General features: G+C 42.1%; 1 protein-coding gene across 1 annotated transcript in view; it reads left to right on the top strand.

The window, feature by feature from the left end:
* The window catches only part of FASTKD1 (FAST kinase domains 1), an 881,671-nt gene that overhangs the window by 743,781 nt on the left and 110,552 nt on the right, over nucleotides 1-27,338 (top strand). The gene's annotated exons all lie outside the window — the stretch shown is intronic.

Below are 27,338 nucleotides of genomic sequence, written 5' to 3'. Positions count from 1 at the left end.
AGCTTGGCAGGTGACCCACTGCTCTCCTGCATGTTTATATGGCTCTTGTACCATTGTGACATATTTCAGCTCCTGTGTTTATGAAGCTTGTGTTCATTAGAGGGTCTCCTCTTCATCACATGTCTTGGCAAGGTGGTTAAGATCTCTATAATTGAGCAAAACTAGTACATCCTGTTCATTGCAGCTAATGTTAAGCTGAAAATTTCTGTTTTCCCAACATTTGAGGAGGTCTTATATGAGTAATATCAGGGGAGGATGAGGAGAGGAGTCAAAACAAGGATTTGGAAAAACTGTACAAATGGGTGAAAGATGACAGTTTTGCTTTAGAGCTGAAAATGCAGAGTGCTGCAGCAGAGTCACAACAGTTCTTGTGCATAATATCAGCTGCATGGAGTAGAACTAATGGCAAAAGGAAAGGGATCTGAGAGTGTTGATTACACCTGTTTTAAACCAGCGGTGCCAGAGAGAGTGAGAGAGAGAGAGAGGGCAGTGGCAGAATGCTCTGTTGTCTCCACAGAGGAATAGACAGATAGTGCTTTAGTTGTACCAGGCCCAAGACATGCCACACCTTGTCTGCTGTTTGCAGTTCTGAAGGCCGTACAGGTAGAGATACTTTAGACTGCTGGAAGGAGTCCTGAGGGAAGACACCAGAAGGTGCACTAAGGATGGTGAGGAAGAGTTATGACAAGAAACTGGAAAGGCTAGAGCTCTTCTCTTAGAGATTGAAATAGTTGTTATGACTTGATATGACTGGACAAGATCACTTAAGGGAGATGCCAAGGGGTGGTCTTGCACCATGACAGGAGACAAAAGGGGGATGGGGCAAAGGCACCAGATTGTTGAGACCAGCTGCTTCCTGAATCTGCAAAAGTACTTCTTCAAAGATAGGGTTCTGGAACACTGAATTAAAGATCAGGTGATGGAGAAAATCTGTTCAGACACTGTGGAAGACAAGAGAGCAGTGATGAAGGGTTAAGAAGAAAAATATTAATTGAGAGGAGATAGCATGTTGAATGCGCTTAAAGGCCAGACTAGAAAGGCTTATTTTCTTCTGATATCAAAGCAAATGTAGTGTCATGTATGGTGGACCATAGTCACAGGCTTTTAATTCCTGCACCAACTGATTCTGTCCTTGCTGTTCCTCCTGTGCCGCCAGTGACTCAGAAGTCTTCAGTTCAGTTATAGCTTCCTCTGACTCTAATTTAGTCTTAGCCATTGGCAGAAAAAAGTATGCTAGATAGATGATTTTAAACTTCAACTTTTTTAATCTGCATGTTTGCATAGCTGGAATGAAACAACTTCGTTTCCTTTGGGTTTCTGAAATAAAATCCTCTTCCACAATTACTTTCACATGCCCATAATACCATTTTCCTTGGCCTTATTATACAATAAAGTCTTTGTTCTTTTAAAATCAATGATAAAAATTGCAATTTTATTTGTCTAGGCTTTTTCACATTGACTGGTTGTCCACAGGTAATTGGCCAATGTGCTTTATTTTGCTGCTATTTTTCCTGCACTGTTACTGACCATTCAGCCAACAGATGTTTGCCAAGGACACTGGATCTTTCTCCTTATCTGTAAATGACACAGTTTTATGCCCCAAGATTCAGTAATGCCTATACTAAGTGTACACTAAGTATACACCATTCTGAGTGAATAGACAACAAAGGCATAACTCACTCCTTCTTTCTAATTTTAGTTTTCCCACTGATTTTCTTACAGATTTAAATATCAACAGGGATTTATAAAGGTTACCACAAAGTGTAGACTATATGTACACTTAGTGTAATCATTCTGAGTGACTAGAAAGCAAATAAAATGTGGTAGGGATGTTCTTGAATAAGTATCATGTACACTTAGTGTAGACATTAATAAATCTGGCTCATGATGTTTTCTGTCCTCAAAATATGTTATCTTCACCTCCAGTTGTCCACTGCAGACCTTGGCTGTCCATAATGAATGTGTGTTCATGGTGAGTATCCTTTTGCAACCACCTCAGTACATCTTGAGTATTGTGTAAGGACTTGCTGCATTTCACTTGACTTTTTTTAAGTTTTAGCTACATAACCATGCATCTTTGATGCATCTTTGAAATGATGCAGTTTAAGATATTTGTAATTTGCTTAAGTGGAGTATCCCTCCAAGTTGATGCCATGTTATTGTTGTCTCTGACATCCAGTCCAGCACTTTGTACAACTGCCATCATGGAGTCTGCCTGTTTCCCACTGATTCACAATGGTGTTTATGCTTTTTTCTTTATTTTAGCCCTTTTTTAAAACTTCCATTTGACAGATGACACTCAGATAGTCCTTATAATGGTTGGACTACTTTTATTTGCAGGGACATTATTTTTCTTCATTCTGTGATCACTTAAATTATTTACTGCCATGGAGTGAACTGGAGATATCCGTCCCCACTGTTGCAGTAGTACTTACATAAGGGATTTCCTGCAAAGGATAGCCCAGCGTCCAGCCAGTATTCCAAAAACTTTACAGTTTACAGCCACCATACATCACATGTATGCTCCCCATGCAAGGAGTAGGGCATAAAGGTGACATATGAACACATACACACTCAGAACTTCTTTGCAGTCAGTCCAAACATCATCATTGAATATTGGTCTAAATGCTCTTCTTCTGTTCTGGTTATTGAGCCATTTTCAGATAAGTGTTCCATTGAGGATCTTTCTTGTCTTCATGTTATCCAGAAATGGAAAATGTTAATGTACAATACTTCTGGTACTTTTTACTTCAATAATGTACGACCTTCTAAAATCTGAACTTCGACTACGTTGATTTTCTGCCGCCACGGCGAGCAGAGCTCCTTAGCCGAACCACATTTACGTTGTTTTGCCTGTTTTTTCTGTGTGTTTCATCTTTGATTTCTAGCTGCCACACTAGCGGTTCCTCTCACCAGGCGACCTGTCCAGCCGCAACTACGACCTGCATACGAAGCCTTTCTAAAGGCTTTACTCAGCCTTAAACCACAAGCGCTCGGGTATGCACAGCCTTTCTCAGGGCTTTACCGGTAGCACAGCTTCTTCACCAACATCCCACCGTACCTTTATTAAGGCAGCCTACCTGGTCATCCATTTGTTCTTGGCTTCCCTAGGGTATTTTATTCGTGGACTTTCTTTCCAGAGGTACTTCATGCTCTTTTGGGCCAGGCACCTTTCAGGTTGTACTGCCTTCCCAAAAAGGAAAGGGTTTTTATTCCAGAATTTTTCTGGTCCCAAGGAAGGAGGACACCTGGAGATCAATTCTGCTTCTTTCTCAGCTCAACACCTCTTTAAAGGTCCCCTCTTTTTGGATGTTGTTCTTTCAGTCCTTGTTCTCTCTTCTTCCCCAGCATTTCTAGTACCTCTGGATCTCAAAGATTTTTGCCTTCACGTCCCCATCCATCCCGTTTTCAGAAAATGTTTGCATTTCTCTGTTTCTTCCTTGCATTTTTCAGTTCTCTGCTTTGCCCTTTGTCCTCTACTGCCCCAAGGGTAATCACTGAATGCCTCACTCCTGTCATTGCCTTTTGCAGGTTGAAAGTTGTTCAGATCTTTCCTTATTTGGACGACCTGCTGGTTCAGGTTTTGTCCCGAGAGGTTCTGATTCAGGACCTTCAGTTTACTGATGTTCATTGTGTTTCACTGCTGCAGTCATTACACTTGGGTTATCCTGCTGTCAGGCGGTCCTGCAGTCGGCCAGAGTTCCAAAGTCTTGGTCCGGCGTCGGTTGCTGTTGCTTCTTCCCTGGCGTCAGTGCGCCAGGGGTATATAAGATGCAGCTGACGCCATTTTCTTCAGTCTTTCTTGCCGCGCAGTGCCCGAAGCAAAAGCAGTTCACAAGTGCCGGTCAGCCAACTCCTGAGATTTTCAATTCGAATTTCAGAACCGAAGTCTTCAATAAAGCAAAGTACCCCTTTGGGGAAACTTTTTCTTGCCTCAGACCGATGTCAGTAAAAGTTAATAATTGTATTTCTTGTGGGAAGCAAATACCTCATAAGGATTTTCATTCTTACTGTATTCCATGCCTAGGCCCAGACCACGACGTCACTAGCTGTCGGTTTTGTGCTAGATTTAACAAATGCACTATTAAACGTTGGTTTGACTTTGCTCGCCATTACTTTGGCTGAAGGTTCAATTATACCATGCCGTCGGAACAACCGATGACCGGAATGCACAAAAAATGCAAAGACGAGGATAAGGACAGGCATCTGAGGCCCAAAACTGATGATGAAGCCTCTTCTAGGCCAGTCGCCGGTTCGCCGGTTTTCAGTGAGGCGCTTTCGCAGCCCCTGACACCCGCTACCTCAGAGCCACAGGCCGCCTCTGACTCCCACGTGGAGATGTCTAGGCCTCTGGAAACTCAAGGTATTAGGCCTATGGAAACTAACCCCTCAAATAGGTCCGGAGTCGCTGAGCAGGCATCGGCTTCTGAGTGTGTCTTCAGACCTTCACAACTTACCATTAAATCTACAGCCAAGTCTAAAACTCCATTAAAGACAAAGAAGTAAGTACAGCATTTACCTGGACAGGCCTCCATGCCTAAAAAACAGATGCTTAAAATGGCCGAAGACTTAATTACTCTGATCAGGGGTTCCCATCCCCCTCCAGATAAAAGGCCTAGGCAGGATACAGACTATGATTCCTCTAACCAGGTTTCCATTTCTTCAGATTCCTCTTCAGACCAGGGATACTCTTTATCCCCCTATGAGGACTCTGATGCTGAAGAATCAATTCCTTCAGCCTCTCCTCCTGAGGATTACTCTTTTGGGGAAACTTTACATACCATGAGGGAGCATTACCATTGGGAGCGCCAGGATTACTCAGAATCCAAGAAAAGGCTCAGAGACTTTCTTTTATTGCCTCAGCACAGGCCCCTTGCTATTACGCAAGTGTTAGATATTGTGGATGATGTGTTCTCTGAATCCAGTTTAAATCTTGATTCTTTGTCCCCTGCTCCAGTCAAGCCAGACAGGTACTACAGAGTCCATGACTCTCACAAATTTCTTTATAAAAACCCTGTTGCTGACCCAGAAACTGTTTCCCAGGGTCCTAAAGGGGTAAAGGCTTCCACAGCTAAAAATCCAGTTCCCTCTGACAGGGATTCTAGAGTATTAGACAGATGGGGGAAGAAAGTTTACACTTCTGCAACGTTAGCAGTGAGGGCTTTAAACTGCCAGTTTCACATGCTTAAACACCAACAATATTTAATGTCTCTGTTAAAACAGAAAATGTTTACAAGTTCAGAACATCCTGACTATAAGGAAATGCAGGATTTATTGCATGCAGCTGAACAAGTGGGAAAACATACTCTGCAATGTGGTTTTGATTCATTAGAGGCTTCTTGTAGAGCAGCAGTTACAGGATCTGTGATACGAAGGCATGCTTGGTTAAAAGAACAAGGTTTACCTGATCATGTTAAGGCAAAATTATTGGATGCTCCTTTACAGCAGGATATTTTTTTTGGTGTTAAGGCAGAAGAGGCATTAAAGAAAATGGAGGATAAGGCAAAATCTATGCAAGCAGTGAAGGATTTCTTACAGGTACAACCACCTCGATTTAGGAGAAATTGGCCCTCCAAAAATTGGTCCTTTCCAGTGTCAGACAGACCACAAAGAGGCAGATACAGATGCCCAAGAGGCATATCTCAGCCCCAAGGCTCTTACAGACCACGACAGTGGGGTGCTTCAACCCCAAAAGGAGGGGAAGACAAGCCACAACTTTATAGGAAACAATCCCAATGACTTCCCCCTTCAAATGCCAAGCACTTACCTTTTGGAAGCTCCCTTAGGGGGAAAGCTAGCACTTTTTTCACAAAATTGGCATATAATCACCCAAGACAAATGGGTTCTGAATATTGTGTCTCAAGCTTACAGGTTCCACTTTCACACTCTACCAAGGCTAAAAGGAATGCCAGACCTGCCACCAAATCAATGGGCAGAGGCACAAAAACAAATTACAGCCCTCATGGACATGAGCGCTATTCAAAAAGTGCCACAACAGGAACAAGGACAAGGATTTTACTCAAGACGGACAAAGCCTGGAGACCCATACTGGACCTTTCTACTCTAAATACTTACCTGGATGTTCCAAAATACAAAATGTTGACTCTTCAGCAGCTTCTTCCCATGCTGGGCAAGAAGGCTTGGCTTGTTACTTTGGACCTCAAAGAGGCATACCTGCATGTCCCTATCAGACAAAATTGCAGAAGATACCTCAGATTCATAGCTGGTTCAATGCATTACCAATTCTCTGCACTGCCCTTTGGCTTATCTACTGCGCCCGGGGTCTTCACAAAATGCCTGGCACCAGTAATTGCATTTTGCAGACAAAAAGGAATTCAAATATATCCATACTTGGATGACTGCCTTATTCAAGCAGACAGCAAGGAAATTCTTCTAAAGCATCTGGCGTTTGTAAAAAGATTGCTAATTTGCTTAGGGTACACAGTTAATGAAAAGAAGTCAAAACTAGTGCCCTCACAAGAGATAATATTCCTGGGTGCCAGCTGAAATACAACGGCCCAGATGGCTTATCTCACACCAGACAAGCAAAGACAACTAACTCAGTACTTTCAATTGATGGCAACAAAAACCCAACTCCCTGCAAGAAAAATTCTGCAGGCCTTGGGGTTCGTGGCATCCTGCATACTACTAATACCATACGCCAGACTGCATATGAGGTAATTACAGTGGTATCTAAAAAGTGTTTGGACTCAACACTGTCACAGTTTGGAAGCAGTAATACCACATATTCCCTGCCTACAACAGGAGTTTCAATGGTGGGATCAGGCATGTCACCTCAACAAGGGACAACCTTTCACTCTACCCACAGCCAGGCAGACACTAACAACAGATGCTTCGGATCATGCCTGGGGAGCACACATGGCAGGAAAATGAATTCAGGGCAAGTGGACCACAGACCAAATGCATCTTCACATCAATCAAAAAGAGATGCTAGCTGTACAAAATGCCCTAACAGCTTTCAAGGACCTTCTGCATCCAGGACAACTATTACTAAAGACAGACAACACCACAGTTATGTGGTACATAAACAAGCAAGGGGGCACTCATTCTTATCCCCTCTGCAGACAAGCTATGACCTTGTGGAACACAGCTCTAACTTATCAAGTTCATCTGCAAGCACAATACCTGCCAGGAAAGAAAAATACTCTGGCAGATGACTTAAGCAGAAACATCATGGATCCTCATGAGTGGAAATTAAATCCACAAGTATTCAGCATGATAACACAAAAATGGGGGAGCCCAGACATAGATCTTTTTGCCTCCCCAACGAATTGCCAACTACAGAATTTCTGCACAAAGACTTACCACATACAAGCATGGAAAGTGGATGCTCTCTCATTCAGCTGGAAAAGTCTAAAAGTTTATGCCTTCCCACCACTGCCTCTCCTTTCAAAAGTACTCCTAAAAGCCAGACAAGAAAAGCCAAAAATGATCCTGATTGCCCCAGACTGGCCACGCCAGCACTGGTACCCAATCTTAAAGAACTTAGCTCAAGGCCCACCATGGATTTTACCTCAAATTCTGCATCTTCTGACTCAACAAAACAATCAGATCCTGCACAGCCAGCTCAAAACCTTAAACCTGGCTGCATGGCAGATTCCTTAGTCAAGCAGACAACACCTCTCTCTAAAGCTGTTATGGATGCCATTTTGGAGGCCAGGAGGCCTAGCACCAGGAAATCCTACTCAGGAAGATGGAAGAGATTATGTGCCTGGAACCAGGTTCAAAGCTTTGACCCTCTTGTCCCAAATATTCCTCAGATATTACAATACTTAACTGAGATGCTGGACAAAGGTTTATCCTTTTCATCCATTAAGATCCACGCCTCTGCCATCTTGGCTCATTACAACACAGATCCTCCTATTTTCTCTCATCCATTGCTAAAACAGTACTTCAGAGGGGCTAAAAACATAAGACCGCCCCGGAGAGCACCAACACCAACGTGGGACCTCAGTTTTGTCTTGGAAAAACTAACTTTACCTCCTTTTGAGCCAGCCAGTTCAGCAGAATTAAAATATGTGTCATAGAAAACTGCTCTGCTTCTGGCAATAACCTCAGCACGAAGAGTCTCAGAGTTACAGGCACTAATGGCAGTGGAGCCTTTCATTATTTTTCACCAAGACAAGGTTTCTTTAAGAACAAACCCTTCATTTATGCCAAAGGTGGTCTCCAGTGTGGCTCTTAACCAAACTATTCACTTGCCAACTTTTTATCCAAATCCCCAGAATAAAGGGGAGGGACTTCTGCATTCATTGGACATACACAGACAGCTAAGTTTCTACTTGGACAAAACAAAAGCTTTCAGGAAAACTGAGCAATTGTTTGTAGCATATGCTGCAGGATCACAGGGAAAGGCTATTTCAAAGCAGACCATTTCAAAGTGGATAGGACACTGTATCCGTTTCTGCTACATACAGCATGGGAAAACTGTACCTAGCAACATTAGGCCACATTCCACAAGGGCAACAGCCACTTCAACTGCCTACCTTAGAGGAGTACCTACCAAAGATATCCTGGAAGCTACAACTTGGAGTTCAGTGCACACCTTTCACTTGCCTCTTTATTCTAAATCCAGAGCTGGCTTTGCTACTGCAGTGCTGCAGGGCCTCATAGCCACCCCAAATCCTCTATAGAACCAGCCACCCTACCTCAGCTTTGGGATTCAACCCAAGTGTAATGACTGCAGCAGTGAAACACGATGAACATAGTACAGTTTTGTACCTACCATAAATGTAGATGTTCGAGTGTATTCACTGCTGCAGTCCAGGTTACCCTGCCTCCATCCCCTCTTTCTTAGCTGGGACTTATCTATACCTTTCTACCCTATACTACCTATGTGGTGTATTTGCTGGTGACTGAAGGTTTTGGTTTTACCTTTTATGTATGTTTTATTAGCAATATGTATTGCCTACCTATTTGGGGGCACCTGACATCTGGGGCAAGAAAAACTGAAGAAAATGGCGTTGGATGCATCTTATATACCCCTGATGCACTGACGTCAGGGAAGAAGCGACAGCAACTGACGCTGGACCAAGACTTTGGAAATCTGGCCGACTGCGGGACCGCCTGACGGCAGGATAACCCAAGTGTAATGACTGCAGCAGTGAATACACTCGAACATCTACATTTATAGTAGGTACAAAACTGTACTTTTCCCTGTTGAAATGCATGGGGTTCACCGTAAACATTCAAAAATCAGTCCTGGATCCTTCTCAGGATCATATTTTTCACAGTTGCAATATTCAGACCATTCCAGTGCTTCCCCCAAGGCTCTCTCTCTCATTACTTTTTTTCCAGTTTCTTCTTTCTTTGGCTTCAGTTGCAGCCAGAGATTTTCTCAAGGTCTGTGGGTTTATGGCTTCTACTATTCCTATGATGCCTCTGGCTAGGCTTCATATTTATTTTATTTATTTATTTATTTATTTGCTTGACATTTCTTAACCGGGATAGTCCATCTGAGTGAAAGCCCTTTTTCAGTGGAGGCCTGGGAAGAAAAGCTCCACTGTACAAGTAAGCAAGAAAAATTTACAAAGGTTGAAGTTGAATACAATATACATTAAAACAGTTAAGCAAATATAAAAATAAGCTCCACAATACAATATAGTAAGAGGCATTATAACATCGAAGAAAAAACATAGCAAAGAAATATACAATAAAACATTTGAATGAATTTACATAACATATTGGGTTATCTTCAGAGGGTAACTGTACAATACAGAGCAGTTGTTAATTAAGTTATGAAAGTAGGGAAGGGAGAAATAGAGAGGATATGGTAGAGAAAGGGGTGAATTCATGTGGGATGATTACAGAGGCAAATCTGTGTGCTATTAAGGTACCTTTTGAGAGTTTCATTGAATTTGTGTAGGTGTGGGAAATATTTCTAAGGGTCATGGGGAGCTTGTTCTATGCAAGAGCAGGGAAATAGCTGTAGAGATTCTGTCCAATAGATTTTTTAGGTTTGTGAATTTGTAAGAGACATTGGTAAGAGCTTCATGAGAAAACTCCAGTGGTACCTCAAGTCAGTGTGGCTTCAACACTGCCTTCCTCTGTATTTCCTAATGCCCTTCCTTCCCTTGTTTCAAGCTCGAACTTCAGTGGTAGATTCATCAGCTTTCTTTCAACCCAGGACTTCCTTTCCAACCTCCAGTCCCATCTCAGGAGCTCTTTTTGGATGCCTCAGATGGGGTGGGGAGCTTCCTTCAATTCTCTCAAGGTCCATGGTCTCTGGCCTCTTTATCAAAGGTCAGACCACATCAGCATCAAGGAGATGAGAGCCCTCCCTTTAGCTCCTTAGGCCTTTCATACACTCATTCTTCCTGGGCCCCTCAAAGTTTTTACAGACAGTATCACTGTGATGTGATATGTCAGCAAAAAAGTGGGGACATTGTCCTACCTTCTTTGCAGGCTCGCTCTTCAGGTCTGGGATCTAGCTGTCCAGTATCAAGTGACTTTTCAAGCTATCTATATTCCTTCAGAGCAGAATATATTGGCAGACGTTTTCAACAGGTCCAACACACAGGCTCATGAATGGATGCTTCACAGAGAAGTGTTTCTGGACAATGTCCTTCATTGGGGTTTTCTTCATTTAGATGTTTTTGCCTCCCCTCTGAACAGACAACTTCCTGTCGTCTGTTCCAGAGTCCCAAGTCCTCTGGCTTTAAAGGTGGACACCCTATCTTTTACTTGGAAGGGGATGTTTTTGTATATCTCCCCCCTCCTCTGTTTCCAGTGATCCTGCACAAGATTAGGCAAGACTCCCCCAGAATTTTGCTGGTGACTACCTTTTAGCCCATTCAGCATTGGTTCCCCTTCTTTTTCACCTGGCCAGGGGCAATCATCACAAGCTACCTCACTGGGTGGACTTTCTCACACAAGACAGGGGGTCTCTTATCTTTCGTCACTTGTCAACTCTTCAGCTGACACTGTGGATGATAAGGTTTTGATCCTTTTTAGGCACCTCTTTTCTGAGGATGTGCTTTGATTCCTACAGGAGGCCAGGAAACCATACTTGTCCAAATGGAAGATATTCTTTCTGGTGTCTCTGTTTTAACCAGGATCCCTTTTCAGCGAAAATTCCTCTTGTTCTCTCTTATTTGTGTGATCTGCTCCATGCTAGGTTGGCAAATGTTTCAGTTGAAACTCTCCTATTAGCAATTTCGGCTTGTCTGCCCGTAGCTCCTCCTGTGGTTTCTAGGTTTGAACTCAAACTATTTCTTAAAGGTATCTTTCATGTCAGGCTCCTCTTGAGCATGCTGCTTCAGGTTCCTTGCAGCATTGTACTCAGAAAACTGTTCTTTTTTTGTCCCTTACTTCAGCTAAGAGAGTATCTGATCTTCAAGCTGACATGGTTGATGTAAATAATGTTTCCCTGTTGCAGTCATTACTCTTGGGTTATCCTGCCGGCAGGCTACCCGCAGTCGGCCTGAATTCCAAAGTCCTGGTTCAGCGTCGGTTGCTGTCGCCTCTTCCCTGATGTCAGTGTGCCAGGGGTATAAAAGATGCAGCTGACACCATTTTCTTCAGTCTTTCTTGCCACGCGGTGCCCAAAGCAGAAGCAGTTCGCAAGTGCCAGTCGGCCGACTCCTGAGATTTTCGTGTTCGAATTTCAGATCCAAAGTCTTCATTTAAAGCTAAGTACCCCGCTGGGGAAACTTTTTTCTTGCTCCAGACTGATGACAGAAAAAGTTAATAATTGTATTTCTTGTGGGAAGCAAATACCTCATAAGGACTTCCATTCTTATTGTATTCCTTGCCTAGGCCCTGATCACGACGTTGCTAATTGCAGGTTTTGTGCTAGATTTAACCAACACACTATTAAGCATTGGTACGATTTTGCATTTCATTACTTTGGCCAGAGATTTAATTACACGATGTCGTCGGATAGCCATCCGACTACCGCAATTCACAAGAAACGCAAGGAAAAGGAAAAGGACAGGCATCCGAGGTCCAAAACTGAAGACGAGGCTTCTTCTAAGCCTATCGCCAGTTCTCAGTGAGGCGCTTTCGCAGCCTCTGACACCTGCTACCTCAGAGCCACAGACTGCTTCCGACTCCCATGTGGAGCAGACTAGGCCTCTGGAAACTCAAGGTATTGGACACTTGGAAAATATTCCCTCAGATGGGTCCGGAGCCGCTGAGCCGGCATCGGCTTCTGAGGGTTTTCTCAGGCCTACGCAGTTACATATAAAACCGACTACAGCTTCAAAGGCAAAGACTAAAGCACCACTAAAGACAAAGAAACAAGTGCAGCAAGCCCATGGACAGGCCTCCATGCCTAAAAAACAGATGCTCAAAATGGCCGAATACCTAATTACTTTGATCAGGGGTTTCCATCCCCCTCCTGATAAGAGGCCTAGGCAAGAGACAGAATATGAATCTTCAGATCAGGTTTCCATTTCCATTTCCTCTGACTCCTCTTCTCTACAGGAATACTCTCTCCCTCCCTATGAAGATTTTGATGCTGAAGAATCTATCCCTTCAGCCTCCCCTCCTGAGGATTATTCCTTTGGGGAAACCCGCATACCATGAGGGAGCACTTCCACTGGGAGAGCCAAGACTACTCAGAATCTAAGAAAAGGCTCAGAGACTTTCTTTTACTACCTCAGCACAGGTCTCTTGCTATCCCTTCTGTTTTAGACATTGTAGATGATGTATTTTCAGAGTCCGGCTTGTCTCCTGACTCTTTACCCCCTGCACGGTTAAGCCAGATAGATACTACAGGGTTCCAGAGTCATATAAATTTCTTTATAAAAACCCTGCTGCTGACCCAGAAACTATTTCTCAGGGTCCCAAATGGGTCAAGGCTTCCACTGCAAAAAACCCTATCCCCTCTGATAGGGATTCAAGGGCACTGGACAGATGGAGGAAAAAGGTTTACACTTCTGCTACCTTGGCTGTGAGGGCTTTAAATTGTCAATTTCATATGCTTAAATATCAGCAATACTTAATGTCACTGCTTAAACAGAAAATGTTAACAAATTCTGAATGTGCAGAAAACAAGGAAATGCAGGGTTTATTGCATGCAACTGAACAAGTGGGAAAACATACTTTGCAATGTGGTTTTGATTCTCTGGAGGCTTCTTGCAGGGCCGCTGTTACGGGTTCTGTCATTAGGCGGCATGCTTGGTTAAAGGAACAGAATCTGCCTGATCATGTTAAAGCAAAATTATTAGATACTCCATTACTGCATGATACTTTGTTTGGTGTTAAAGCAGAAGAGGTGTTGAAGAAAATGGAGGACAAAGCGAAATCTGTGCAGACAGTTAAGGATTTCTTACAGGTGCAGCCACCCAGATTTAGCAGGAACTGGCCTACAAAGAATTGGTCCTTTCCATTGTCAGACAGGCCACAAAGAGGCAGATACAGACGCCCCAGAGGCAGATCCCAGCCCCAAGGCTCATACAGGCCTAAACCATGGGGTGCTTCTACCTCCAAAAGTGGAGAAGACAAATCACAGCCATACAGGAAACAGTCCCAGTGACTTTCCTCTGCCAGCACCAAGCACTTATTTTTTGACAGCCCCCTTACGGGGAAAACTAGCACTTTTTTCACAAAATTGGCACATGATCACCCAGGACAAATGGGTCTTGAACATAGTGTCTAAGGGCTACAGGTTCCATTTTCACACCCTGCCAAGGGCAAAAGGTATGCCAGACCTGCCACACAATCAATGGGCAGAGGTACAAAAACAAATTACATCCCTCATGGACATGAGGGCCATTCAGCAAGTACCAAAACAAGAGCAGGGACAAGGATTTTACTCGAGACTTTTCTTGGTACCCAGAAAGGACAAAGCCTGGAGACCAGTACTGGACCTGTCTATTCTAAACACATTTCTGGACGTTCCAAAATTCAAAATGTTGACTCTGCAGCAGCTTCTGCCCATGCTGGGCAAGAAGGCTTTGCTTGTAACTTTGGACCTAAAAGAGGCATACCTGCATGTCCCAATCAGACAGTCTTGCAGAAGATACCTCAGATTCATAGCTGGCTCAATGCACTACCAATTCTGTGCACTGCCCTTTGGCTTATCTACTGCGCCCAGGGTCTTCACAAAATGCCTGGCACCAGTAATTGCATTTTGCAGACAAAGAGGAATTCATATATATCCTTACTTGGACTACTGTCTTATTCAAGCAGAGAACAAGGACATTCTACTAAAGCATCTGGCGTTTGTAAAAAGATTACTAATTTGCCTAGGGTACACAGTAAACGAAAAGAAATCAAAACTAGTACCCTCTCAAGAGATAATATTCCTGGGTGCAAGCTTAAATACAACTGCCCAGATGGCTTATCTCACGCCAGACAAAGGCAACTGACTTCTTACTTCAAAATGTTGGCAACAAAGACCCAGTTATCTGCAAGAAAAAATCTGCAGGCTTTGGGCTTCATGGCATCCTGCATTCTGTAAATTCCATATGCTAGACTGCATATGAGGAAACTACAATGGTATCTAAAAAGTGTTTGGACTCAACATAGCCACAGCCTGGAAACATTAATTACCCTCATTCCCTGTCTGCAACAGGAGTTCCGATGGTGGGCACAGGCCTGTCACCATAACAAGGGACAGCCATTCACTTTACCCACAGCCAGGCAGACACTAACAATGGGATGCATCAGATTATGCCTGGGGGGCCCACATAGCAGGAAAATGTATTCAGGGCACATGGCCCGCAAGCCAGATGCATCTTCATATCAATCAAAAAGAGATGCTAGCTGTTCAGAATGCCCTGACAGCTTTCAAGGATCTACTTCATCCAGGACAACTACTGATAATGACAGACAGTACTACAGTCATGTGGTGTATAAACAAGAAGGGAGGCACACATTCCTAACCCCTCTGCAGACAAGCCATGACTTTGTAAGACACAGCATTGACTTATCAAGTTCACCTGCAAGCACAATTCCTGCCATGAAAGATAAATACTCTGGCAGACGAACTAAGCAGAAACCTCATGGACCCCCACGAGTGGAAACTGGATCCACAATTCTTCAGCATGAAAACAAGGAAATGGGGATGCCCAGGCATAGATCCATTAGCCTCCCCTCACAACTGCCAACTACAGAGATTCTGCACAAGGACTTATCACAAGCAAGCATGGAAAGTGGATGCCTTATCCTTCAGCTGGAAAAACCTAACAGTATATGCCTTTCCTCCACTGCCTCTCCTCCCCAAGGTACTCCTAATGGTCAGACAAGAGAAGCCAAAAATGATACTGATTGCCCCAGACTGGCCACGCCAGCACTGGTACCCAGTCCTAAAGAACTTGTCTCAAGGTCCAGCCTGGACATTGCCTCAAATTTCTCACTTACTAACCCAACAAAACAATCAGATCCTACACAGCCAACTCAGGACCTTAAATCTGGCAGCATGGCGGATAATGTAGCCATTCAGAACACTCCTCTCCAAAGCTGTGATGGATGTTATTTTGGAGGCCAGGAGGCCCAGTACCAGAAAATCTTATGCAGAAAAATGGAAGTGATTCTGTGCTTGGAACCAGGCACAAGGAATTGACATGTTTGTACCAAATATTCCTCAGATTTTACAATACTTAACTGAGATGCTGGACAAAGGCCTATCCTTTTCATCAATTAAGATCCATGCCTCTGCCATTTCAGCCCATTACAATACGGAACCACCTATCTTTTCTCATCCTTTAATAAGGCAGTACCTCAGAGGGGCCAAAAACATAAGACCTCCAAGGAGAGCACCAGTACCTGCATGGGACCTCAATTATGTCTTGGAAAAACTCACACTGCCTCCTTTTGAGCCAGCCACAACAGCTGATATAAAATTATTATCCTGGAAAACAGCTCTGCTCCTAGCAATAACCTCTGCAAGACAAGTCTTGGAGTTACAGGCACTCATGGCTGTGGAACTTTTTATCATTTTCCATCCAGACAGGGTTTCTCTGAGGACAAACCCGACATTTATGCCTAAGATGGTGTCCATTGTGGCCCTTAACCAAACTATTCACTTGCCTACCTTTTATCCAAACCCACAGAACAAGGGTGAGAGACTTCTACATTCTTTGGACATACACAGACAGCTACGCTTCTACTTGGACAGAACTAAAGCTTTCAGAAAGACTGAGCAACTTTTAGTGGCATATGCTGCAGGATCACAAGGAAAGGCTATCTCAAAACAGACTATTTCAAAATGGATAGGCCATTGCATTCATTTCTGCTACTCACATGGCAAATCAGTGCTTAAGGGCATTAGGCCACATTCAACCAGAGCAGCAGCTACTTCAGCAGCCTTCCTCAGAGGAGTACCAACCAAAGACATCTTAGAGGCTGCAACTTGGAGTTCAGTGCACACTTTAACAAAGCACTATCACTTATCTCTCTACTCTAAATCCAGGGTAGGCTTTGCCACTGCAGTTCTGCAGGGCCTGATAGCCTCTCCTAATCCTATTTAGCACCAGCCACCCAACCTTAGCTTTGGGGTTCAACCCAATTGTAATGACTGCAACAGTGAAACACGATGAACATAGTACAGTTGTGTACCTACCATAAATGTAGATGTTCGAGTGTATTCACTGTTGCAGTACAGGTTACCCTCCCACCATCCCCCTTTCTTTTTCGGGCTTATCTCTGCTTCTCTATTCTATACAACCTATGTGGTGTATTTGCTTGTAGATGAAGGCAATGTTTACTTTAGTGCATGCATGTTTATTGGCATAATTTTTTTAGCCTATCTTTTGGGGGCACCTGACATCTGGGGCAGGAAAAACTGAAGAAAATGGCGTCAGCTGTATCTTTTATACCCCTGGCACACTGACGTCAGGGAAGAGGTGACAGAAACTGATGCCGGACCAGGACTTTGGAATTCAGGCCGACTGCGTGTAGCCTACCAGCAGGATAACCCAAGAGTAATGACTGCAACAGTGAATACACTCGAACATCTACATGGTAGGTACACAACTGTACTTTCCTCCTGTTTTAGTTTTTAATAGGGACAGGGTGTATATTCCTTTGTTCATCCTTTTTTAGTTTTTAACAGGGACAGGGTGCATCTTCATACTAATTATTCGTTTATTCCCAAGGTGGTCAATGAGGTTTCTCTTAATCAGCCTATTAATTTGCCCTCCTTGTTTCATTCTCTGCAATCTGCCAGTGGGAAGGTTCTTCACACCTTGGATTTGCATAGATAACTTAGTTATTATTTGGATGAGACTAAGGCTAATTCACAAATCTGAGCAACCTTTTGTTTCATTTTATCCCAGGTCTTTGGGTTTGGCAGTTTCTAAGCAATCCATCTTTTCCTGGATTTCTAATGCCATTTCTTTTTGTTATTCTTTTCATGGTAAATGTCTTTTCTTCTTCTGTAAAGGCACATTCTACCAGAGATTTTGCTTCTTCTGGTGCCTTTTTCAAAGGGCTGGATATCAGTTCCATCCTTGAGGCTGCTATTTGGACTTCTGTCCATACCTTCACTAAACCTTGCAAGTTGGATGTTATTTCCAGAGCAAGAGCTGGCTTTGCCAGGGCTGTCTTGCATAGGTTTATCAAGGGCTCTTCAGCGCCTTTCCCCTTCCAGCTTTCCTCTTGAGCTTTTGTACTCTTCCTTATATAAGGAGTACTGCAGCAGTGCTATGGAATGACATAGTACAGTTGTGTAAAATCTTACCATAACAGTAGATGTCCTTGTCTTCACTGTTGCAGCATTTGCTTCCTCTGCTGTGCCCTATTCTTCTTGGGCAGCAATTCTTTTTTTTTTCCTCCTCCTTGGATGCACATGTTCCTCCTGGTCCATAGGGGCATTCTTTTGCTCCTGGGGCTTTTCAGTTCTGAGGTGTATGTGTCCATGTGTCACCTTTATGCCCTACTCCTTGCGGAGGGAGCATGTGTGCGACATACACCTGTAGACTTTAAAGGCTTTGGTATACTGGCTGCACGTTGGAATGTCCTTGCTAGGAGATCCCTTATGTAAGGAATACTGCAACAGTAAAAATGAAGACTCTACTGTTATGTAAGATCTTACACAACTGTACTTTCTCACTCTTCCACTCTAATTGGAAGTCCAGTTGTGTGTTTTTTTAAATAAATGTACTGAGAGGAGAAAAAAGGAACAGCAGTACATAAAATTGTCATAGACAAAAAATGTGTACTTTGGAATATGTAATGTAATGTAGTTTGTGTGATTCATTTGACAGAATCATTACTGAATGTGAACCATAAACTATCTGTAATTGTTAGGTTTCCATCTAACTATATATGTGTATAGATGCAAACACACACACATACATTGCTGCCTTATGTTAGCAGTTTGTGCAGCCTGTGTTTTAATCTAGCTGAGGTCTTAGTCCATGGTGTAAATTATGAGGAGTCATTCTGTCTGTTTTTTAAGGCCTGTTCTTGTTCCCTAACTTGTATATCTAGTAGAGTATGAGATCCTTCATTTTGCATTTACCATATCAGTGTGGATATGGTAACTTTTGCCTGAGAAGTCCTTTATGTAATGTTGCGTGTAAATGATGTATTTGCGGAATGGAATAGAGTGACCCAATATTCATTGATAATGGATTGAGCTACCCAGTAATCCACTTACCAAATCTAACATGTTCAGCACACAGACGAGCTGTCCCAAAAGTTTTATTGAGAATCCTCATGTAGACACTTGAAATGTTTACTATTATGGCTCCCCAGATAGACATGCTGATAATTGTGAGCCATGGTTCATTAGCTGCCATGCGGGTGGAATCAGAGTTCCATGCATTTTGAGGTATTCCTTAATCTACAACTGAGTTGCATGCATTTTGAGGTATTTTTCAGTCTCTGTAAGTCCTTGATTTTTTAGTCTATGTTGGATGGGTCATTGTCCTCTAACTTTTTTTTTTTTTTTTTAAATATTAGCATGCATGTGCATCAAAGATCAGCAATTCAGTCAAAACTCGTGCATTAGATATATTCATTTTGGTGATTCTTACTCCTAGAGTAAAAGGCAAATAGCTGTCTTATACAATGCATCTTTCAGGTGGTGATGTTTCCTAAGATTATCTTGGCCAAGTCTGTTCCTTACTTGACAATGTAAGAACGAGTCAAGGGTCGTTTTATCTACAGACTGCTGCATGTCAGCTGTTACCCTTATTCACCTAGATTTTTTTTCTTTTTTTTTTTCCCACAACATTAGTTGGCCTCCATTTTTTAAACCCATATGGTTCCATGGCAGTATGGGGGACCAAAGGGTATGTTTCTCTTTCCTAACACTGGCTAGTGCTGCCGTGGCCCAGTTTTACCATCATCTCTACATCTTATGGATGCTGGGAAGTGCCCCACATACTAAACCAATGTCAGATATGAAGACCTGTGTACAGTGTTAGCCTCCATTTCTAACTATGTGTCTTCTCAGGAAGTAAGCTTTGATTATTTGGTCTGCTGCAAAATCCTGGACATAAGATCCTACATTTAAAAAGTTCCAAATTCAAATCTGGTAGTAGTGTATGTAAGCTGCTGCCTCTCCTCCATCCTTCTCATGTCACTTATTCATTTATGTTTGTTAACCAGGGTAGAGTGCTGATCCACATAGACTTTTTTTTTCAGATTCTGCACAGGAGCACTCAGTGGTTAAGTGACTTGCTCAGAGTAGCACACTTAGGCAAATGGAGGCTGAGGGAATCAAACTTTAGACCAAAGGAAGCAACTCATCAACAGCCTTAATTCTGTGCAACTTTTTTCAGGAAGTACACAATTAGCCTCATAAGTATTTTAATTCTGCCTGGTTTTCTTCCGGATACATATCTGCACCATTATGAATTATAGAATGGGCTTATATATTAATTCCCGGATTTGAGTGAGTAAAGTGTTTCCCCACATCTGTAGGTTGGTTGTTACACAAGAGAAAAGAGGAGATTCCCTCATCTCTCATTAGCTTAAAGACATGAGGGTTATACTAGGAATATCTCACTGTTGATAGTAGAGACCCAAGTGCCAAGCAAACACCTCTTGTTTTGTAAAAAGGTGCCACTTGTGCCATTTGGAATCCTTGTCATTGAAAGTCGGTCATTTGGAAATGTTACTAATTTTTTTTTTTTTACCAGAAAGCCCCAACCATTAAGTTTGCCAGAACACTGCTTTCATGTCAGAAGGGGCTCAGTATCAAAAATGTTGTGGGGGACATGGGGCATACCTGTCCAGTCCCCTTCTAAGAGTCAAGCATCTGTAGAGGAGAATATGGTTTGGACCATCTGAGTAAATTTCCTGGTCTGCCCGTATACCTGCATGACTATCCCCATCAAAGAATCTCAATGGATGGGACTGAATTCTTTTTCAAAGTGTTGTGGTCTTTTTGCCCTGCTGCATTGCAGTGATAAACATTGTAGTGTGATCACTGTTTGATCAGTTTTTGCTCTTCAAGTAATGAAGACAAGAGACTAGTGTTTTTCCATAGAACTTGGCATCTGCTGCTGTCAGGGATATTTATAGTTTCATAGATTCCTAAATTGTTAATAGGATAACTACCCAAGTGGCCTTTCTAAGCCTAGCCAAGTTTTCTTGAAAGAGTTATGATCTCCTGCATCCAAATAGGGCAGTAAGGGCCAGGCCTTCATAAGCTACCTCTGTCCAGAAGGGACATGGGTGCCAGATGTGGTGTAAATTTCCTATTTCCAATCCACTTGTCTAGGTTGTGCTTAAACTGGGTAGTAGACAAACTCAGCTTCACATGGATGAGAAGCCTGTTCCATAGGAGAGGCAGTCTCTGGGACATACATCTGTCTCTCCAGCATGTTCTGTTTGTCATTGACAAAATTCAGGTCCCCAGACCTTGTATTTGTAGATTAATATGTTAATACTGATTAATAACTGCTTGGTGTGGTTTGGTCCTTGTATGACTGGGTCTGAAAATTTGTGTCAGGAGATGTGTAACTTGATATGAAAGCAGCTTATGCATTTCAGCTGGTGTACCACCTGGCCCTGGGGCTTTACCATAATGGGACTGCCATGCACTTTCCATCACTTCACCTGTTATGGAGATAAACAGTTTTCTTGCCTGTGCTTCCAAGAGTTACAGTAGGCTCACCTTTTCTAAAACTTTTTCATTAATGCTAGCCCTTTTCCAGCTTTAGGGTGCTGCTGCTGATTAGGTGTCATATTGAACCATGCAAATCACTTCATTACTGGCTTTCCAAGCCAGTTTAGTGGTTCCTTTTTATGACTCAAATATGTCTGTCATCTTCCTGCTTCATAAGTCTCTGTGCTGGAAGTCTGATTAGTATGTCTGCGGCCAGAGCTGGGTTGCTACTGTTTTAAGATACTGGAATGGTGATTGGTTCATTAGGCCATCTGGCTTTTAATGTTGGCTGTTTTGTATCGTTTCATTTTAACTGGGCTTCGGTACTGTAATGTTAATCAAATGTGATATACATTCTTCTCTTTCTTTAAGATTAATTTCATTGTCCTTCAGTAGAGTTCCACCAAATATAACCAGGCATGCTACCTTGGGAGCTGATTTACAGGTATTAATAAACTGCATGAACTAAGTAAGCTTTTGTCTCATGGCTCCTTGAAATAAGAGGCTCAACCCCCCCCCCAGCTTCTGTTACACTCACTTTCAGGGTGATAGAGGTACTTGAACATTAAGAGATCATTGTTTGAGAGGTGTCAGGGAATGGTTTCTGTCGTCAGTACCACAGATATCGGGTCTGCCTTGAATAACCAGTGGCTCAGTGTGTTATGATTGACCAGGGAAGAGATGGAAAAGGAGAACTGCATTTTATTTCTCCATGTGCTTCAGGTTTTTCCCACCTTCCAAAAACATTTTGTGTAATTAGCTATACTTAATTATTTGCAATTGCCAAGTATTTATCCTTGTTCTGTCCCAGGTCATGGCTGAAAAAGATCAGTTGGCTCTAGACACTCACCTGTGTTCAGCAGTTTCTAAGCTAAGCCTGTGCAGTCAGAACAAAAACAAGATCTTTGTTTTAAATACTGATAAACTGAAGAAGCTTGTGAAGGTAGTCTGTCTAATGTGCATCTCCACAGGAGATCTTTCTATTGGGGATATCCTGAGTAGTGTTGCCTTCTTTTTTGTATTCCATCAGAGTTGTGAGTAGTCTGCATATGCATTGATGGCATGAGAGTCTTCCAATAAATTAAAATACCACTCTCATTGACATTCTGGTAATGAAGAACATGCAATTCCGCTTCTTAACAAAACAATCTGAATATCTCTGAATTCTTCCTATAAAATGCCTCCTGGATGTTTTCCTTTTAGGCAAGCTGACCAGAATCAGCCAGATAAAGCTGGTAAAAGTCTGCCCTGCAATGCTAAATCAGCTGAGTTTAAATGTTTTAACACAGGAAATAAAAACAAAGTGTGTAAACACAAAACAGGGCATATTAATGAAAAACCTCCCTTTTCCGGGGAGAGTAAATGATTCCTCATTTAATTTGGTTTAAAATTGCCCCCCCCCCCAAATAAATAAATAAATGAAGACAGCTGTCAACAGCCTGGAGGACCAAGATAATGGGGGGGGGGGATGAAAAAACGTAACCTGTAGTATTATTTTTATTTATTTTATTTTACATTTGTTGACTGGGTTGGTCCGACTGGATACATGTACATTTTCAGTGGAGATCCGGGGAGAAAAGCTCCAGAGGTAGATACAAAAGAAAACATACATAGTACAACTTAAGAACATTAACAGACTCTATAATAAACAAGTATATTAAACAATCACCCAACTTGAGAGATTAACTGGTAACTTACAATACAATATATTGCAGGTAGTGAAATAATTAGAACACGAATATAACTAAATTATTAGTCAGGCTTGGAGCAAGGACAAAGCCAGAAAGAAGAACTATAAATAGGCAACTGGATGTCCACAGTTGGCTGTGCAGCAGCTTGCATGAGGCTAAGCATGGGTTTCAATAGATACCACAGAAACTTTCATAACATTTTATGCCATAATGTTGTGATAGAAGGTGACCATTGTACAGATGTTTGGATTCTACACAGAATGTAACACCACTTTAATGACCGTCATAGACTGCAGGTGTGCATTGGTTCTTGAAATGTATCTGATGAAGTTCCGGTATTGTTGGCGGGATGAAATCCTGTACTACTGATTTTAAGGATAATTTTCTAAGTAAACCTACATTTTCTACATCCAGCTGCCTGTTTGTTTTTTGATCAAGTTTGCTGTCTTTTGCTGTTGCCAGTATTAAGAAATGTACCATTTAGAAGGTGTACATGTTAAAGAGGGTGTATAGAAGCAGACCCCTACATTAGGAAGTAGTAGAGACATCAACTACATTCATTTTGTTTTAGTTTAGTGATATTTATTTATGATGGCTTTCAATTATTTGAATTTTGGGTTAACTGCTTGCTGCTTATTTATGACATTTTTAAACCATTTTTGTACTGAATTTGTGTTTAATTTTTTTTTCAGAGTTTTATTTTGCATTCTTCAGGGATCAGCTTTGTTAACCATTATTTTTTGGTCTATGCCTATTTATTTTGTTATTTGCTGAGTTTGGATAATGTTATTCAGCAAACACCACAAACTGAAAAAACTAGTGAATAAAAAACTGCGAAGATGAACACGCTGTGACAAACCACGATAAACACTTTAGCGTAAAAAGCTATTTAATCTCCGCTTTCGTCAATGCAGACTTCCTCAGAAATACAAATCATACTGAACATCACAATATTTGAATACTTCAAGAACGATAGATAACTGTCCTCCAACAAATCATATCACCAAAAATGATAGCCCCTTTCTGTACACTAACGTCTCACTGAGAAAAGAATGACAAATGTAAAAACTTCAGTAACATTTTTACTATTTCATCTTGTGGTTTGTAAACATAAACACTGCACCCAGCAAGTCATAACACACTTATTTGCCAGCAGTGATCATATAATGACCTTGTACTTTCACAAGATGCCTCCACACCCCTTCCTCAAAAGGACAGCACAGTTCTGTACATATCTGATGGTTGATGGTGAGGAAAGTGAAAGAAAAAAACAGAAACAACTACTGCAACAATATAGTAATATTAGCGTGTTGCTGTTGAACACATATACGCACCCCCGAACATACACTGATCACCTCTCAGAGATGCATCTCACTCAGCTAAAATCAGGAACAATTGAGAGACTGAGACTTACTTCAGTAAAAGCAAAGAAACAAAATAATTCTGCCCATGCTGTCTTTAGCATCGGTAGTATTTTCCATGGTTTCCTGACCTGTCTTTCTCGGGATGAAATAGGCTCCTTTCTCTCCATGAAAGCATTCACGTATTTTAGATTAAGGAGATAATGTACCCCTTGTCCTAAAAATGAACTGCAAATCTTTTTATGAAAGAATTGCTCAGCTGGAATGTCTTACAGTATTTCTTTGCCATGAGCAATTTTTAAAGCTTCTTCCTTTTTAGCACTATGGCACACCACCCTCTGTGGAATTCCAGGCAACCACAATGCTTAGGCATGCAGACCAGATATAGTAGAAAGCACTGTCAGCCTGTAGGTCTGAACTGAGTCAACAGTCGGCAGTTATTCAAGAAAAAAACAAAAAACTTGTTTGTGGTTTGGCCCTTTCTCAGCTCTCTAACCTGCTGGATCACAAGCCCAAGCTGAACTTACACTCAGGTTCAAGCCAGGCTTGAGACGTCTCTGGCTTTGCCACTCGTAGTAAGCGAGAATTGTGCTCTTTTTGCATTTCCCACTGTTGCACTCAATGTAGCTTATTTGTTTAAATTACCACCTACAGCTTTTAGCAGGACAGTCTTGATTTGAGCATGTGTCCTACAGTTAAAAAAAGAAAAAACATGGAAAATGTGAACTTCTCTAATAGTTTAGGAAAAAGTGTTTTCTAACATTTCTTTAAATACTGTCACCCATTGAACATCTCACTGTGGCCGAATCAAGGTAAGGACTCCACCCACCTGAGAACTGTGGTACATAAATGTAATTGCTGTGATCCTTACAATGCAAGATCGCTTGTCCATTCACCTCGATAAAGTTCCCTTGGTTTCTCTACTGCTAGCATCATCCTCCCTGTGTGAAGAGGGTGCTAACTGCTTTTAGAGCTGATACCTACCATTGAGGAATTTTGGGAAATTTTTTTTCTTGTTTTTGTTTTTTCCTACAGTACCTTAATACTGTAGGTAGGGTTCACTGGATTTGCCTTTTTCTGACCTGAAAGTAGATTTTTGACTTTTTGATGCAGACAGAAAATGCAGCACTTATTTACATAATTATTTAGCAGCATGTCCGATTGTTTATAAATGGTTTGTTATAGTTCATAAAACAAAGTGAAACTCCCTCTCACATGGGATGCAGCAGTCCATGTGCCTTGCCTCAGAGTTTATCATCTTCACTTGTTTGGGAGGCTACAATAATGTGCATTCCCTAACTTTAAGAAATGTTACAGATTGAACTCTGCAATGAGAAGGATGACACATTTAGTACTCGTGGAAACCTTACTGTCTCATAGGTGTATACTAGGCTAACAGCCCTGGAGCCTGTATAAGCCTAGCCCAAGAAGATTCCCTGGCATCATGCCGCCCAAAGTTAGTTCTTAGTGCCCCTGTCAAGCAAGGCCACTGAAGTGATCCCTGGGGTGAACTTCCTATTGCCCATCCACTTGTCCAGATTTCTCTTAAAGAGGACCAGTGAAGTGCTCTGCGTGACGTGAATGGGAAGTTTGTTCCAGAGTATGGGAAGTGTCTGGGTTAGGAACCTGTCCCTCCAGCATGTTCTGTTTATTTAGTAATGAGGTTTAGGTCCCTGGAGTGTTTGGCATGGAGGGATTTGGATTTCTTGAGGTATAGCATATCTAGTAGCTCTGAGTCAGACATGGCTTTTGTAGGTCAATCAGAGATCACCTCTAAGTAGGCGATAAGAGACCGAGTATAGCTAGAGTTTTTTGAGTCTGTCCGTATATGGCATGTGTCTAAGACCTAAGATCCTCTTAGTGAGGTATTTTTGTGGCCTTTCTAGTTGTTGTAGGTCTCATTCTGATGTTCTTCTGTGCTCCCTTATGCAACTGCTAAGGACCAACCTTTGTGTGTTAAGTAACATTCTGCAAAATATGTCCTTCTTTAACTTTGGGCAGTTGGATAAGAACTCGCTGTTATATGCAGATACTTAAGTATGTGCTGCAGAGAATTGCGCTTCTTTTCCATAGTCTTTCCTTTGCTCATTACTAAAAGGTGAAGCTTTCAGGAGAACAAAGAAACATTGCTACTTCCACCTTCATTCCCATTGGTTATTTTTAATTTGTTAATGTAGTGTTTCCTGTTAAACAGTGAGCACTAAAATCATTAACAGTGATTTACAAAATTACAGCAGTGTATAAAAGGAGGAGTTTATATTTTGCACATTAATTGCTCTATAGAAACTTGACTCAATATTATTTTATAGCATTCTAACATTTTGTTTGACAAACTTAGAGGCATTTCTGGTAAGGTTTGGAGACAAAGTCAGAGAGGCGAGATTGCGTTGGTTCGGACATGTGCTGAGGAGGGATACTGGGTATATTGGGAAAAGGATGCTAAGGATGAAGCTGCCAGGTAAGAGGAAAAGAGGAAGGCCTAAGATAAGGTTTATGGATGTGGTGAGAGAGGACATGTAGGTGGTTGGTGTGACAGAGCAATATGCAGAGGTCAGGAAGAAATGGAAACGGATGATCCGCTGCAGCGACCCCTAACGGGAACAGCCGAAAGAGAAGAAGAGACATCTCTGATAATCAGTATGCATAATGCACTTACTTAAAGCAACACTGCTACAACAATCTTTTAGTCTTACCGTAAGATTAGTTACCATTACAAGTTCTAGATTATTGTCATATGCTAGATTCACCTTTATAGGTACAAACAAGTGGCTTTGAGATTGGTTACTTATGAGCTCACAGTCTCAAGCTTACTTTTGGCATCCTTGTGGCCATGACCTGCCAGTATATACATCTTATGGGGCATTTCAGTTCGCTATCTTATCATAGCAGCCTCTGTCTTGTAATGTATAATTTTTCATCCACACGTCATAAGAACCCCATTAGTCTTAGACTTGTATCAATTTTAATTAAAACAGATTACATATAAAAGGTGCAGCTGTAGCGTTGTTGCCTCACAGCAAGAGGTTCTCCCGTTCGATTCTCGGCTGGAGTACGGGGAGTGCCTTCTGTGTGGAGTCTGCATGTCCTCCCCACGGTTGGGTGGGCGTTCAAAAGACATGCGTAAATGGGCATGCTTTCATTGAAGGTTGAACGTCGAGCTGGCACCTTGGTGTTCGTGAAAAATCTACTGCCAGTCATTAGCGGACCGGAGTTCCACTGTGGCGACCCCTAACCGGGAAAAGCCGAAAGACAAAC

The sequence above is a fragment of the Protopterus annectens genome, chromosome 6.part1, assembly GCF_019279795.1.
Source record: "Protopterus annectens isolate FY-2018-M chromosome 6.part1, PAN1.0, whole genome shotgun sequence".
Classification (NCBI taxonomy): Eukaryota; Metazoa; Chordata; order Ceratodontiformes; family Protopteridae; genus Protopterus; species Protopterus annectens.
Note: the sequence above shows the minus strand (reverse complement) of the source record. Positions and strands in the feature narration are given on the sequence as shown.